At 46.0% G+C, this 14,348-nt stretch overlaps 1 protein-coding gene across 1 annotated transcript in view; it reads right to left on the bottom strand.

Annotated features, from left to right (window-relative positions):
* The window catches only part of POLA1 (DNA polymerase alpha 1, catalytic subunit), a 2,011,520-nt gene that overhangs the window by 1,566,273 nt on the left and 430,899 nt on the right, over nt 1-14,348 (bottom strand). The window lies entirely within an intron of this gene.

Here is a 14,348-nt window from a genome sequence, read left to right as displayed (position 1 = left end):
CTTGATCCCTTGACCCGAAGGAGTTTATAAGAAAAGCACAAGTAAAAACAGGTCTGGCCTTTTTCCCCGAAAATTGGAATTGCTGCATTGATTGGAGTTAAGGTGCATTGGTGTTGATAGTGGAGTAGATAAATGTGAGAAGGGTTCCAGGAAGGATAAAGCAGTGCATAAATGGACGAAGGAATTTAGTGCATGGATTAATGAGCAAGTTCCTTACCTTGTTAGAAATGGGGGTCTCTAGTTGGCAAGGGTTTGCACCTTTGTCCAAGTAGGGACCCTTCTTCCTAGTCAGGGTAAGGGAGTTACACTCCTAAAATAACGCCTGCTCAACCCCTTGGTAGCTTGGCACGAGCAGTCAGGCTTATCTCAGAGGCAGTGTGTAAAGCATTTGCACATAACCAACAGTAATGCAATGGAAACGCTACAAAAGGAAACCACATCAGTTTAAAACAAGCATTTGCAATGCAATAGGTCTCGCAATTATAAGAGTTTGAGCTATTGGCATTGTAAAATTACAATGCCTTTTATTTATGTTTAGGTTTTAAAACAAATAAAAGGCATTGTCATTTACAAGGTCAGAAGCATAAACTCGCATAAAAGCAGTGTGCGGCGTGCAGCAGTGTGCGGCGTGCAGCGTGCAGCAGTGTGCGGCGCGCAGCAGTGTTTCGTGTAGCAGTGTGTGGCGTGCAGCGGCGTGCAGCAGTGTGCGGCGTGGTTTGTAAACAACAAGAAAAGCGGACATCAAAGGAAGGGTGGGAGGGAACAAGCATAAGGGGTGTGAGTTATAACGAAAGTTAATTGTTGTAAGAGGAGATGCAGGAAGTGAGGCCGAGCGCGCGCTGGCGAAAGCAGTCTGCTGCTTCCGATGCCAGCTTTGCGCTTGAATGCCTCACATGCACTGGCCATAAACCGCATTCCTAAGGTCTTGTGCCCCTTACTAAATCTCTCTGAATGCGTGAGGCGGCGCACGCGCAGGAAGTAGCTGGTGGCAAATGGAATGCGCGTGGTTGTGCGCGTAACCGCCACCCGATCCGCCTGGGAAGCCTTTGGGAGCATTTTCTGAAGCCCCTACATAAGACTCGCTGAGCGATCGCTTACGCGATAGCCAGGCGAGACGTAAAAATAGCCACTATTTCTATTTATCCAAAATAAAACCAAAAAGACAAAGATCCACATTCAGTCCTTAAAAATATATACTTTGCAAAATAACCTTAAAATTGCAGAAATACCTAAAAAAAAAAGAAAACAGTTTGTATGAGTCGGTAGCTCAGTCCGGGGATACCTTGATGCTAAACACAACAGTCTAACACTTGCAGCCGACCGCGTCGGTACGGGCCAGCAAAAGCATGGACACACTCGGTAACAGTACCTTTCTCGTTGTGGCTGGCACGTCGGTGCAAGCTGGTTGTGGTAACGGTTGCGTTGCAAAATGGAAGCGGTGCAGGGTGCGGTGTCCTCCCGATGCGGTGCAGGCAGCGGCTCGGTAACGATCGTCCAGACGGCGTCGGTGAGACCACGGCTTACGGTGCAGGGTGAGACTGTGCTCGATGCGGTGCTGGCAGGTTGCAGTGCAAGCGACAGAGCCAGTTAGCAGGAGCTGGCATCGAATGGGCTAGACTGTGGGGGAAAAGGCAGTGCGTCGTGAAACTTACGAGCGGTGGTGCCCCCAGCCAAGATGTGGTCACGGGTGTCAAAGTCAGCGACAGCGTCGGTGAGACCAGCATGGAGAAGTGAAGTGAGGCGGTGTGGTGAGCTGTTGCCACAGGTCACGGTGCAAGCAGCAGCTCAGTGACGGCGGTGAGACCAGGGTTGCAGTGCGAGATGCGGACGGTGCCTTCTGCTGTGCCATCAGAACACCGAGCCAGCAACAGAGTCAGGTGCGTTTCCCTTCTCTCTTGCAACTAAAACAGCGGTTCCAGAGGTGGTACTCAGAGGTTTATGAAGTCTTTGCAGTCCCTGAGCCTTCAGAACAGGAGGCAAGCTCCACTTCAAGCCCTTGCAGATACTCAGCACAAGTAAAGTTCAAGTCAGTCCTTTCACTGACCAAGGCAGAAGGAGCAACTGCAGGCCAACCCAACAAAGCAACAACACAGCAAAGGGGCAGTACTCCTCCTGGCAGCTCTTCTTGGCAAGTTCGATTCCCGCGAGTTCTAAAATGTTGAGGTCTGCGCCCCAATATTTATACTCAAAATCCCTTTGTTCTCTCAGGCAGTGTGTCTGTGCTTAGTCCAAACCACTAATGTCCTCTCTGGCCCAGCTTCCTCGCAGGAGGTGGAAACAGCATTGTGGAAGGCAGACCAGGCCCATTCAGGTGAAAGGAAATCTGCTCCCCCCAACTATAAATGCAGACCAGGTCTATTCAGCCTAGCCCTGACTCATTCAGACTCTGGAGCAACTGCACATCCCCCAGCCCCTGTCACTCCAAAGCCAGACAGTCAATACACATCCTAGCAGAGGCGCACTGGATGGCTAAGCAACAAAATATCTACTTTCTAAAAGTGGTATTTTCAAACACAGAATGTAGAAATCACCCTCACTAAAAGATACATTTTAACATTCTGAGTTTAGATATACTAAACTTTTGGATATATTTGTACCCCCCGCCCCCCGGACCTGGTTTCAGACGGCCAACTTACGCCGTAGTCCCCGCTGTCACTCCTGTGATTTGTATGTTTGTACCCATGTATGCACTAAGACTCGAAGCATGTATGTCCGTATTTCAAAGGCTTCGTACTGTCGACTTTTTGGATGGTTAATAAAAAAAAAACTTTAAAAAAAAGATACTAAACTTTATTTCCCTACCTTGTTCTCAGGCGTAGTTATGCTTATAAGATGTTATAAGCAAACTCCCCATTCTATCCTATGGGAACAGGTAGCCTTACAATAGTGGAAAAACAAAATTGGCAGTATTTCACCATCAGAACATGCCACACATCATGGCATGTCCCACCTTTCACATACACTGCACCCTGCCCAAAAGGGTACCTTGGGCCTACCTTAAGGGTGACTCACATGTAAGAAAAGGGAAGGTTAGAGCCTGGCAAGTGGCTGCACTTGCTAGGTCGACATGGCAGTTACAAACCGTGTGCAGACCCTGCAGTGGCAGGTCTGATGTACTTTTTCAGGGCTACTCATGTGGGTGGCACAATCAGTGCTGCAGGCCCACTAATGTTTACAAACTTGATATCCAGTTACATTGTTTTTCAAAAAAGTTTAACAATAAACGAGCCAATGTCCTTAATTCATGAACCCGTGAGATTTATTTCACTTTTCTTTATCTTATTCAGAAAAATGTTTTGTGCATTTTAGTCATGTCATGATGAAGGGTAACACATGATTTTTCAACATATTTAGACAATACATGTAAAAAATTATATATATACACAAAAATAACATACAAACTTAATGACATGTCCCTTTATGAGACATGTATGACCAGTCCCTTACTAGAATCAGGGACACTAGGTGGAAGATTATACTTTTTTGAGAAGAAATGTCTATATTTTCCTGCCACTGTACATGGCTCTGGGAATATGAACTAAAAGTGTTGTCAATTGGAGAGTGGTATTAATACAAAATCTCTCCCAGAACACACTACAGGTGCCTTATCCCAGAAGCCGGGGTCAACGTGTTTCAAACCCCCAATCTGTTAAGGGGTTCTCATCAGGACTTGTCCTGGTAGTGTCGTCTTGAGTAATTTGACAGTGTGGAAGGCCACACTTTCTCTCAGTGAAGGTTTTCGTAGAAAATCAATGGCAGGAGCCTTGATTGTTTTCTTAGTGATTAGAATTCCTTTGTTTTTAGAAACCCTTTATTCTTCAGATTGGTGACGACTTCTGTGCCTGGTTATATACGCTCCACCTGAAAATATTTTGTTGCTCCGTTCTCACGCTGCATGCTTCCGGACAGGTCCTGTGAGGAAGTACGCAGCGTGAGATAATAAGTATCTTATTTCACCTAGTGTCTGTGATTCTAGTAAAGGACTGGTCATACAGGTCTCAAATGAAAAGGTCTAAAATGCACAAAACATTTTTCTGAATAAGATAAAGAAAAGTGAAATAAATCACACAGGCTCATGAATTAAGGACATTGGCTCGTTTATTGTTAAACATTTTTGAAAAACAACGTAACTGGATATCAAGTTTGCATACAATTTAGAAGTGGTCCTATCCAGTTAGCTTTTGAACCCAAGCCTCCTTTTGGTTATCAGCAGGCTCACTAGTAGCATTTGATTTACAGGCCCTGGCACACTCAGTGCACTTTACCTTTACTAGGGGCTTAACAGTAAATCAAATATGCAAATCATGGACACACCAATCCATAATAAAATTTACAACAGGAGCACTTTAACACTGAACAGCACTGAGAAAGTGCGCAGACGCAAAACCAGAGTAAAAACCGGGAGGTCAGAAAACAAAAAGACAGGAGAAACACGCCAAACGATGCAAAGTCCAACACCTTCCCTAATGCCTTATCTGGTAGAGGTTATACCTAGCCACAGATTCTTTACTTTGGAATATTCTCCAGGCATCAGACTGGATCTGGAAAATCTTGAGCAGTGCACCCCTGCACGCCAGTAGTTGGCATCAAACTGCTCCTCGTCATAGGGGTTGTCCACGCCAGATGCGATGTGAACGGTGCCTATATAAGAGCGCTGACATCTGTTAGTTTTCATGACCATTTCTGCCCCAGAAGCAGAGCCACATCAGAAGGCTGATTAACCAGTGTGCGAGTGTGAGGGCCTGCCAGGACCTTTTTAGGATTGAAAAGTCTAGCTTGCAGAAGGGGAAGGATAGCAGGGTGAGTAAGTAATCTGTGGCTAGAGAGGGACTCAACAAGATAAGGAGTTACCGAAGTTAAGTAACTTGTTCATCTGATGGAGACTTCTAGGAGCAGATTCCTTACATTTGAATAGATACCAGAGCAATACCCCCGAAGGGGGCCTGAATACTGACTCAGACCAAAAAATCCTGGAGGACTGAACAGGGAAAGTACTGTCATGACATACTTGACTGTCTAGGCAGTAGTGTTGGGAAAACGTGTGCAAGGATGCTCTCTTGGAATAAGCCTGCAAACCTTCAGGGGGTTCTTTCTTGGCTAATACACAGCAGATCTTAGTGCAGAGTACAACCCATCTGGTGAAAGCCAGTTTCTGCACTGTGTTCCTTCTTCGTTCCAGTGAACACCACACAGAGCTGATCGTCCACTCAGTTTTCATATGAGTGATCGTTGTGGAGTGAGAGTGCCCTTTTGGGGTCCAAACAGTAGAGTCGCTCTTCCTCCATGAAGGGGTGAGGCAGAGCGAAGCAAGTCAGCAGCGTGATGTTTTGGCCGATGTGGAAAAGTACCACCACTTTCGGCAGAAAGGAGCCATCGGTTTGGCAAACCCGAGGAAGAAGCTGGTGTTAACAGAAAGAGTCTAACTTGCTAACCTTCCTGGCCGATGGGATGGCCACCAATACGACTGTCTTGATCATCAGATGTTGTAGAGGGCAGCTGTGCATGGGTTCAAAGGGGGAACACATCAAGTAGGCTAAAGCTAAATTAGGATCCCATTGGAGCATAACAATGTTTAGAAAGAAACCAGTGTTTAAGACCTTCCAGAAAACGTAACACATCAGTAGACAAACACAGAGTTGGTCCGGCAACCACAATAGTCGAGATGAGATGGCTGAAAGATACCCCTTTACTGTGTCTAGAGCTAAACCTTGACAGGCTGTGGACAAAACTAGCACTTTGGATAATGGTGCAGGAAGTCAGTGTTTCTCTCTGCGCACCAAGCCACAAACGTGTTCAGGCTGCAGGTGTATACAGTTTTTGTTGAGGGACACCTGGCTGCAAAGATGACCTCATAGACTTCAGGAGAGAGACTAAAGATAACTGTTGCCGCTCAATCTCCAAGGATGAAGATGGAAATTGAACGGCTTTGGGTGCAGAACCCTTCCTTGTTGCAACAGGAGATTGCACCAAAGGGGCAGCCTGATCGGAGGACAGATGCACATGTTGAGGAGTTCTGGATACTATACTCTACTTGCCCTAACTGGAGCCACCAGGATTGCCCTGTCAGTTCTCTTCTTTTTCAGAACTCTGGGGAGAAGCGGTATCTGAAGAAAGTCTTAGAAATCCCCAAATTCCAGTCGAGTCAGAATGAGTCTCCGAGCAAGAGCGGCTTTGGGAACTCTAGCGCACAGAAATATTGACATTGGGCATTCTCTGCGGTGGCGAATAGATCTAGTCAAGGTACTCCAAAGTCCTGAAAGAGACCATGAGCTATCTCAGGGTGCAGATTCCATTCGCAGTCTGAGAGGCATCAATGGTGGAGTTAATCTGTCCTGGCGTTTAGCAATCCCACGCTGCAAGACCAGGAAAATGCCCTGAAGATCCAACTATGTCCAGAGGCACAGAGCCTCCTGGCACAAGGTACACAACCCCACTCTGCTGGTTGCAGTATCACATGACAGTGGTGTTGTCCATGAATATCTGGATCAGCTTTCTTTTGATGGAGGGCAGGAAAGCTTTCAAATGCAAGCAAACTGTCCCACTCCAGAAAACTGATGTGATGTTGAGTCTCTGCCAGAAACCAGAGGCCTCTGACCACCACCTCTCCCAGATGGCCGCCCCATCCCAGAAGCGATGCATCTGTCACCACTGTCCGCTCTGCGTGGGAAAAGAGAGGGGTCTGCCACTAAGCCAATCGAAGTCCTTTAGCCACCACTACAAGCCTTTTCCAGTGTCCTTTGAAATCTGGACCAGGTTGGTGGGATTCCGCTAATGTTGCGCCCACTGGGAGGATAAATTGAGAAGGATTCACTTCAGAGCCCGCATATGCCATCGAGCGTGCTTCACCAGCAGCAGGGCATCAGATAGCAGTCTCATCGAAATCCAAGACTGAGGTTGAAACATCTGGATCATTGCCCGAATGTCGTGGACTCTCCACTCCAGGGAATAGGTGCAGAAATTGCACCATGTCCAGAATATGTCAGATGAAAGGGAGAGTTTGTGAAAGATTAAGGTGCAACTTCAGCATGTTGATGGAAAACTCCAGGGAGTGCACAAGGTTTGAGTTAGTCTGGATGTGGGTGATGACTGCCTGGGGTGAGCACGCCTTTAACAGCCAGTTGTCGAGCTAGAGGAAGACTAGGAACCCTGTTCTCCGCAGATGTGCTAAAACCATAACTTTTGGGAACTCCCAAGGGGCACTGGTGAGGCCAAAGGGGAGCACAGCGAACTGAAAATGCTCCTGTCCCACAGTGAGCAGCAGGTAACACTGATGGGCTTGCAGGCCGGGGCTATGAAAATAGGAGCCCTGCAGTTCCATCACTAGAATTCAGTCTCCATGGTCTAAGGCAGACAGGACCTGGACAAGCATTAGCATCTTGAACTTCAACTTCCTCAGGAACACATTGAGGACGACGCATATTTAAGAGGGCTTCACTGTAGGAAAACAGAGGTTGTGTGTGGGATATCTCCGGCTGATGCACTTCTGTCAAGACATTGGTCTTGACTTCCACAGAGGGCAGATGGAGGTTGAGGTCCTCACTACCATAGCAAAGGAAGCCCCATCCTCCATAGACACTAGGAGGAGAGATCACGCCAGCGTCTGGTGAAGTGCCCAGTCCACTGGCATCGCCAGCTAGTCATACCAGTTGTCGTAATTCAATTGGGCCTAGGGGTCTTCATCGGGGGGATTAGGATCATTGGATCCCACCCTAGCCAGAACTCCACTGGGCCTGTTAAAGGAGGCATGGTCTCCGATCCCCTCAATTGTTCGTGTCTGGGTGGTACCAATGCCGAACAACACCAGTCCGGCTCTGTGACAGAGTCAGAAAGGACTATGGGCTCAGCATTGGTGGCGCCTGGAACAGTGCCATGGCAACTAATCCCAGCAAAGGATGTGGGCACGCAACTAGAATCAGACCAGATCTCAGAATGGATGCAGATGGCCCAACTGGTGCCAAGGGCAGACCCCAGGGGTAAGACCAGGCTCGGTACCTCCCACAACCGTTGGACAGGAAGGCACTACAGAGGTGTCTGGATGCCCAAATATGAAGTGCATAACCTCATAAAACTTCCTCAGTCGGGCAGGGTTCACTCCGGCTTCAGGAAATCCAGGGAGGGGCAGAGAAACCCCAGGCACTGCAGCTGGAGTGCAGGGCCTCAACCTGTAGTGTCCTCCCCACACCTCCCACGATGACTTGGACCGACACTGAGGTCAAAGACCATTTTGACTTTTTAGATTTCATGTGCTTGTGAAGCTTACCCAACTACTTTGGCCGCAAAGCGGAGACTGGAACGACAGTGAGTCCAGGACCTTCAACGCATCCAGGATCTAAAGCAGTGCAGGGTCTTCCAAAGTCAGACCCCCAGGAATGACGTCTCCTGCTCCCGAATCACCTTCGGATTAATGGTGTAGCAGTCAGGACAGTTCCTGAGTCGTGGTCCAGCACTAGGCACTACAGACAAATCAGATGGGGGTCTGTTACAGACATTTGCCTGTGATAGGCTCTACAGGGTTTAAAACCCACTGGCTTCTTAGGAGACATACCTAGCACACTGGCAGCAGAATGCTAAAACCCAAACAAATTACTGACAAAATTGTCAAAAAAGTGGTGAAAAAGTGACCGGGGTAGCTCTTGTGGATTTCCGCTGTTGGCGCGAAAAGAACTGTTGGCCCCCTCTGATGGCGCCTATACAGAAACCATGCACGTCACTTTCGGGACAGAAGACACCTGCAACATCAATTAGTTTGCCGCCATCTTCTGGCACACAGGGGTAATGCTCAAGATTTTCTGAATCTAGTCTCCTACCTGGGGAATATTCTAAGGTGAGGAATCTGTGTCTAGAAGTCACTATCAGATTCGGTCATTCACTGACTGGCCTATCATCTATCCAATCCAACCCATCCTTCATCCATGCACTTACCTCATCCATTCAAGAACTCCATTCATGCAGCCATCTACAGTGACTTACTATGGTTCTGCCACAGCAAGCTACTGCCATCTTTTCAGTTCAAGCGCTATACAAATGTTTTTGTTCTGTTTTTGAATTTTTCACTAGCATAGTCACCCATCAGAGGCTTGGCTTTACCTGCCAAACGAAGGCATTCAGAAACGAATGCACGCAATATTTGTACAATGACACTTCATCATGTCTTTCTGTGCCTCCTCTACCTGTGCCCCGCTTTATTACCAAAGCTTGTGATTTCATGTAGTAAATTACACAATACTACACAGTTTGTGTGTTATTGTGCATATCGGGTGCATGCATTAGCAAAATAAAGCTAGACCTATTGACTTTGCAACTGCACTAGCAAGTGGAAACTGTTTTGCACCGTTACAAAGGGACACTAAAACAGTCCCTTTAATTAATCTTCCAAGCTTTACAAAGTTAGCAAGGTTGTATTAAAAAAAAGCCTAATCTGAGGATGCAGCAACTATGAACACCTCCGTGAAATTAGCTCATTGGTTCCCAATCAAAGAATGGATACTCAAAAGATGGCACAAAGCAAGATAATTCGATTGCAGACAATCCTTCAAAGTAAAAGGAAGTGGCCTTTAGAACTTGCCAGAACCAAGTCAACAGCTTTTTTCTGATGTCAACATTCAAGCAAAGCATAAATATTCTTGTGTAGGCAGACTAGCACTCATGGAAAATCTCTGCTAGAGCCATGTCCTTGTTTGAAGAATAGTACCCTATCAGAAGAAACCATCAGAACACCCTCCCTTTTTAGGTCTCGCCCAGGCAGCGCTGCATCTACCCTGTGGGGTTTCAGAACACCCACTGTGTCTTTCTAAATTCTGTTTTCATTGGTGAAACGTTGCCATTTGTCCAGCCTTTGAGTGTGCTGTTCCCTCAAGGAGGCTGCCCCCATGACGTGTCCTCCTACTCCTTTGTTTATTTACAGTTTTAGCGAGGCACTTTTTCTTTAGGCGTTTCCCATATTTTTGCGCGGTTATTGAATTGCCACTGCACCATTTATTGGTTGTCCCCAGCCACTCATTCCCGTAGCACCACCCACGCAGTTTACTTGGAGGATCTGGTCGAAAGTGAATTACACCATGGTTTATTGCTTATCAGGGGTGCCTGCCCTGACTTCACAAGAAGAGAGCACTCTATGACCCCACCTCTTCACTGGGCCGCCAGCTGACACGGTCAGACCGGACCAAGAAAGACCTGTTCTAGGCAGTTTTAAAAACAAAATATAGCTTGAACTCAAACCATGCATATTGGAGCACTTTACATGAGCACCAGTCAAGTTACACCAGGACACATTCATTTTTGATAGGCACGGGGAGATTAAGTGATTTGGTAGGACGCCGGAGTGGGCGGAGTCCAGGCTGCTTGTCACCTCTTGACGCCTGCGTGGCCCCGATGTCATGGAGCCCATGATGCTGTGCAGCGACACTGCAGGGCCCATGGCCAAGCAGGTTCTTGCTGGGCCAAAGCCCTCGCCCTGATGCAGGCTGCCCTGTTGCAGCAGCTAGAGACACGGCCCTCAGTCATGTTTCCTGGAGGAGCTCTTCGGGGGCATTGCCCAGGGCAGGCCGGAGGACACAGAGTGGGCATTGTGGTACCTGTGGCTGGAGCCTTAAACCCGGAGGCAAGGGGGCTGAGGAGCAAGGGGGCCCGGGTGTAGTGGCCACAGAGTATCCAACTGGTCCAGAAGCCGCTTAGGGGTGCAAAGGGACATGCAGCACCAACACAGACTGGAATACATGTGTGGGGAGGACAGCTGGGATAAAACATGAAAACTTGTCTGAAAAGGCTTATGCTATTTACCCTGTAAGCATCTGTTCTTGGCATGTCTGGTGCTGTAGATTCACATGCTGTGCATAAGTCTACCATCTAGTGTTGGGCTCAGATGATTACAAGTTGTTTTTGTTCCAAGAAATTTTCTTTGAGTCACAAGGCTGTGTGACAACTCCTCTTGGTAATGCTGCACATGGTTGAATTGGCGCAGATAGGTGAGAATGGAGGTGTAGTATGCATCAGTAATGTGATGTCCATGGGATTAATGTGATGTAAAGTATGTAAACTGCAACCTACACAGGGTAGGTTGGTGAGGAGGGAAGGCTTACGTGAATCTACAGCACTACATGCCAAGAACAGATGCTTACTTGGTAAGTAACAATCCATTTGAGCCATGTGTGCTGTAGATACACATGATGTGCATAGACTGTAAAGCACCCCTTCTCCCTAGGCAGTGGTTAACCCATGATGGAGTTGGTTGTTTCAAAACCTTTTTAGCACAGATTGGCCAACATTGGCATGTTGACGTGCAAATACATCCTGACAATGTTTTGTAAATGTGCGTGGAGTGGATCACATTACTACTTTGCAAATATCAGCAAGGGGAATGTTCCCTAAAATTGCCATAGAAGCTCTTGTTTTGTGAGTAGAGTGAACTTTATGGGGAACATAGCTCTAGCATAACATGTTTGGATGCACTTAACTATCCATCTTGAAATTCCAGATTTGGAAATTTCTTTTCATGTGGGGAAGTGTGAAAGCAATAAATAATTGCTTAGTGTTTCTGAACGTTTTAGTCCGGTCGATATAATACATTAAAGCTCTTTTAACGTCTAAAGTATGTAAAGCTCTCTGCAACTGAATCAGGTTGTGGAAAGAAGACAGGTAATTCTATTGATTAGGATGAAAATTGGAAACTACCTTTGGAAGGAATTTTTGTTCTAAGCCCTACTTTGTCTCTATGAAGCTGGAAGAAGGGTTCTTCCAAGGTTAATACCAGAATCTCACTGACCCTTCTCAGTAAGAGATAAAGATTAAAAAGGCAACTTTTCAAGATAAGCATAGCAATTGGCATGAGTGCAGTGGTTAAAATGGAGGCCCCGTAAGTCTTGCTAGTACAATGTTTAAGTTCCATGCTGGTGCAAGTTTTGGAGGAATTATCTTTTAAGCCTCTCAATAAAAGCTTTAATAGGTATTTTAAATAATAAGTGCGGTCTATTTTGCAAATAGGCTTCAATAGCCACCAGGTGTAATTGTATTGAAGTATAAGCTAACCCTGTGGTTTGTAAATGCAATAAGTATGGTCCATACTTGTGTATTGAGGGGGGGTCGACTTTGTTGGTCGGCAGTATAACACAAATCCTTTCCATTTAGCATAATAGCATTGTCTTGTGGTAGGCTTATGAACTTCTTTAATAATATCCATACATTGCTGTGGTAAGTTCAAGTACCCACATTCTGAGACTTCAGGAGCCATATTGCAAGTTTCATTTCCTTGGGATTGGGGTGTCTTAGTATACCTTTGTTCTGAGAGAGAAGGTCCGGGTTGAGGTGAAGCTTCACGTGTGAGACTAGAGATAGTGTTGAGAACCATGGTGGGTGAGCCCATGTTGGCGCTTTGAGTATCATAGTAAGGGATGTTTGTCTGAGCTTTCTGACCACTAATGGAAGTAGTGGGAGGTGGAGGAACAACGTAGGCAAATATCCTGGACCAGTTCATCCATAGAACATTGCCCTTGGATTGCTGGTGTGGGTATGTGCATGCAAAGTTTGGGCATTTTGCGTTTTCTGGGGTTGTCAACAGATTTGTGGAAACCCCCCTTTTTTAAAGTGTGTTAGGAGGGCTATGGGGTGGAGTTCCCTTCATGGACTAGTTGATGCATCCTGCTTAGTTCTGCAACTTGATTGCTTGTTCATGGAACATGTTACGCAAGGAGATGAATGTTGTGATGTATTGCCGAGCTCCATATTTTCTGCGCTTAACATGATAATCGGAGGGAGTGCGTCCCCCCTGTTTTTGTATATAATACATAGTTGTCATATAGTCTGTTCTAATTAGGACAACTGTGTTGTAAGGTGAGGTAGGAACGCTTTGACTGGTATGTGAACAGCTTGCAGCTCTAATTAATTGATCTGGAGACCCTTGTGTTTGGAATCTCATACTATATGAATTGTTAGGTTTTGGAGATGAGCTCCCCAACTCACAAGGGAAGCATTCACTGTCAGAATTATTTGGGGAACTGGGTCTTGAAATGACCACCCTTCGGATAAGTTCTGTGGGTTCCACCACCTCAAAGAATGACACCTACCAACACTAGATCTTGGGTTGACCCTGTGACTGTGTTCACTGATGAGACACATTCTTGAAGAGGTCTCATGTGTAGTTTGGCATGTGGAACTATTGAAATACAAGATGCCATAATGCCTAAAAGTCGAAGGAATATTTTGACAGAGATTTGAGTCCCAGTTTGAAATTGTTGAATCAATGATACAATGTTTATTCTGTGTGTTTAGATATGCCAACATCAATTGTGTATTGAGCATGGCTCCTAGATATGGTTGTATTGTAGTTGGTTGTAGATGTTATATGTTATAGGTTGATGGTGAACTCCAATTGAGACAGTAAAGTCAGAATTTGTTGTGTCTGTTTGCAGAGGCTGAGGCGGTTTGCTATGATCAGTCAGATTTGGAAAGACATGGATGTTTGGTCTGCTAAGATGTGCTGCAACTACCGATATACATTTTGAAAATACCTGCGGCACGTGGTAATTCCAAAGGGAAGAATCTTGAATTGATAATGGGTTCCTCAGATATTTTCTGTGTACGGAATGGATGGGTATATGTTTGTAGGAGTCCTTTAAGTCTAAGGCAGCCATGAAGTCGCATTTTGTAATAATGGAATGAGTAATTGAAGTGACCATATAGAAGTGTTCCGATAGGATGTAATGATTGAGTGGTCTGAGGTCGGGAATGGGTCGCAGTGTTCCATCTTTTTTGGGAATGAGGAAGTAAAATGAATGTGTGATATTGGCCAGGCATATGCAGTCTCCTAGTTATGGGGACACCTTGCACCAGTCCAATTCGACTCTTATTGATGATAGGTTAAAGACAACCTTTAAAGAAAGCTATCCTAGTGGTAGCTGTGGAGAGCAGCCTTCAGGCTAAGTCTTGAAGGAGTGTTAAGCTTATTGTTTTACCATAATAACCTCTTGAATAACCAAATGAAAGAGTAGCCCACACAGGTATATTGAATTGAAAGTAAATTTGTAGAGCGCGAATTGCTGCCCAGGGGAGTCCAAGCGCTGGAGAATAACAGAGGAGACCTCGCAGAGTGATTAGCAGGGGATTAATGGGGAGAGTTGAATAGGAAAGTCTTTAACTACTTGCGAAATGAAGAGAGGTTGGAGTTGTCTCTAAGATGTAGGGGAAGAGTGTTCCAGGTCTTGGAGGCATTGTAGGAGAACGTCCTGCCGCCAGTCCTCGTCTTTTTTATTTTAGGGGCCTTAGCCATAAAAGTCTGGCTTGAGCGAAGATTTCTGTTGGGTTGGTAGTGGGTGACTAAGTCACGAGTAATCACAGGGCCTGTGTCCTAGAAGGCC

This window comes from Triturus cristatus, chromosome 8 (assembly GCF_964204655.1).
Source record: "Triturus cristatus chromosome 8, aTriCri1.1, whole genome shotgun sequence".
NCBI lineage: Eukaryota > Metazoa > Chordata > Amphibia > Caudata > Salamandridae > Triturus > Triturus cristatus.
This window is presented reverse-complemented; position numbering and strand designations above follow the sequence as displayed.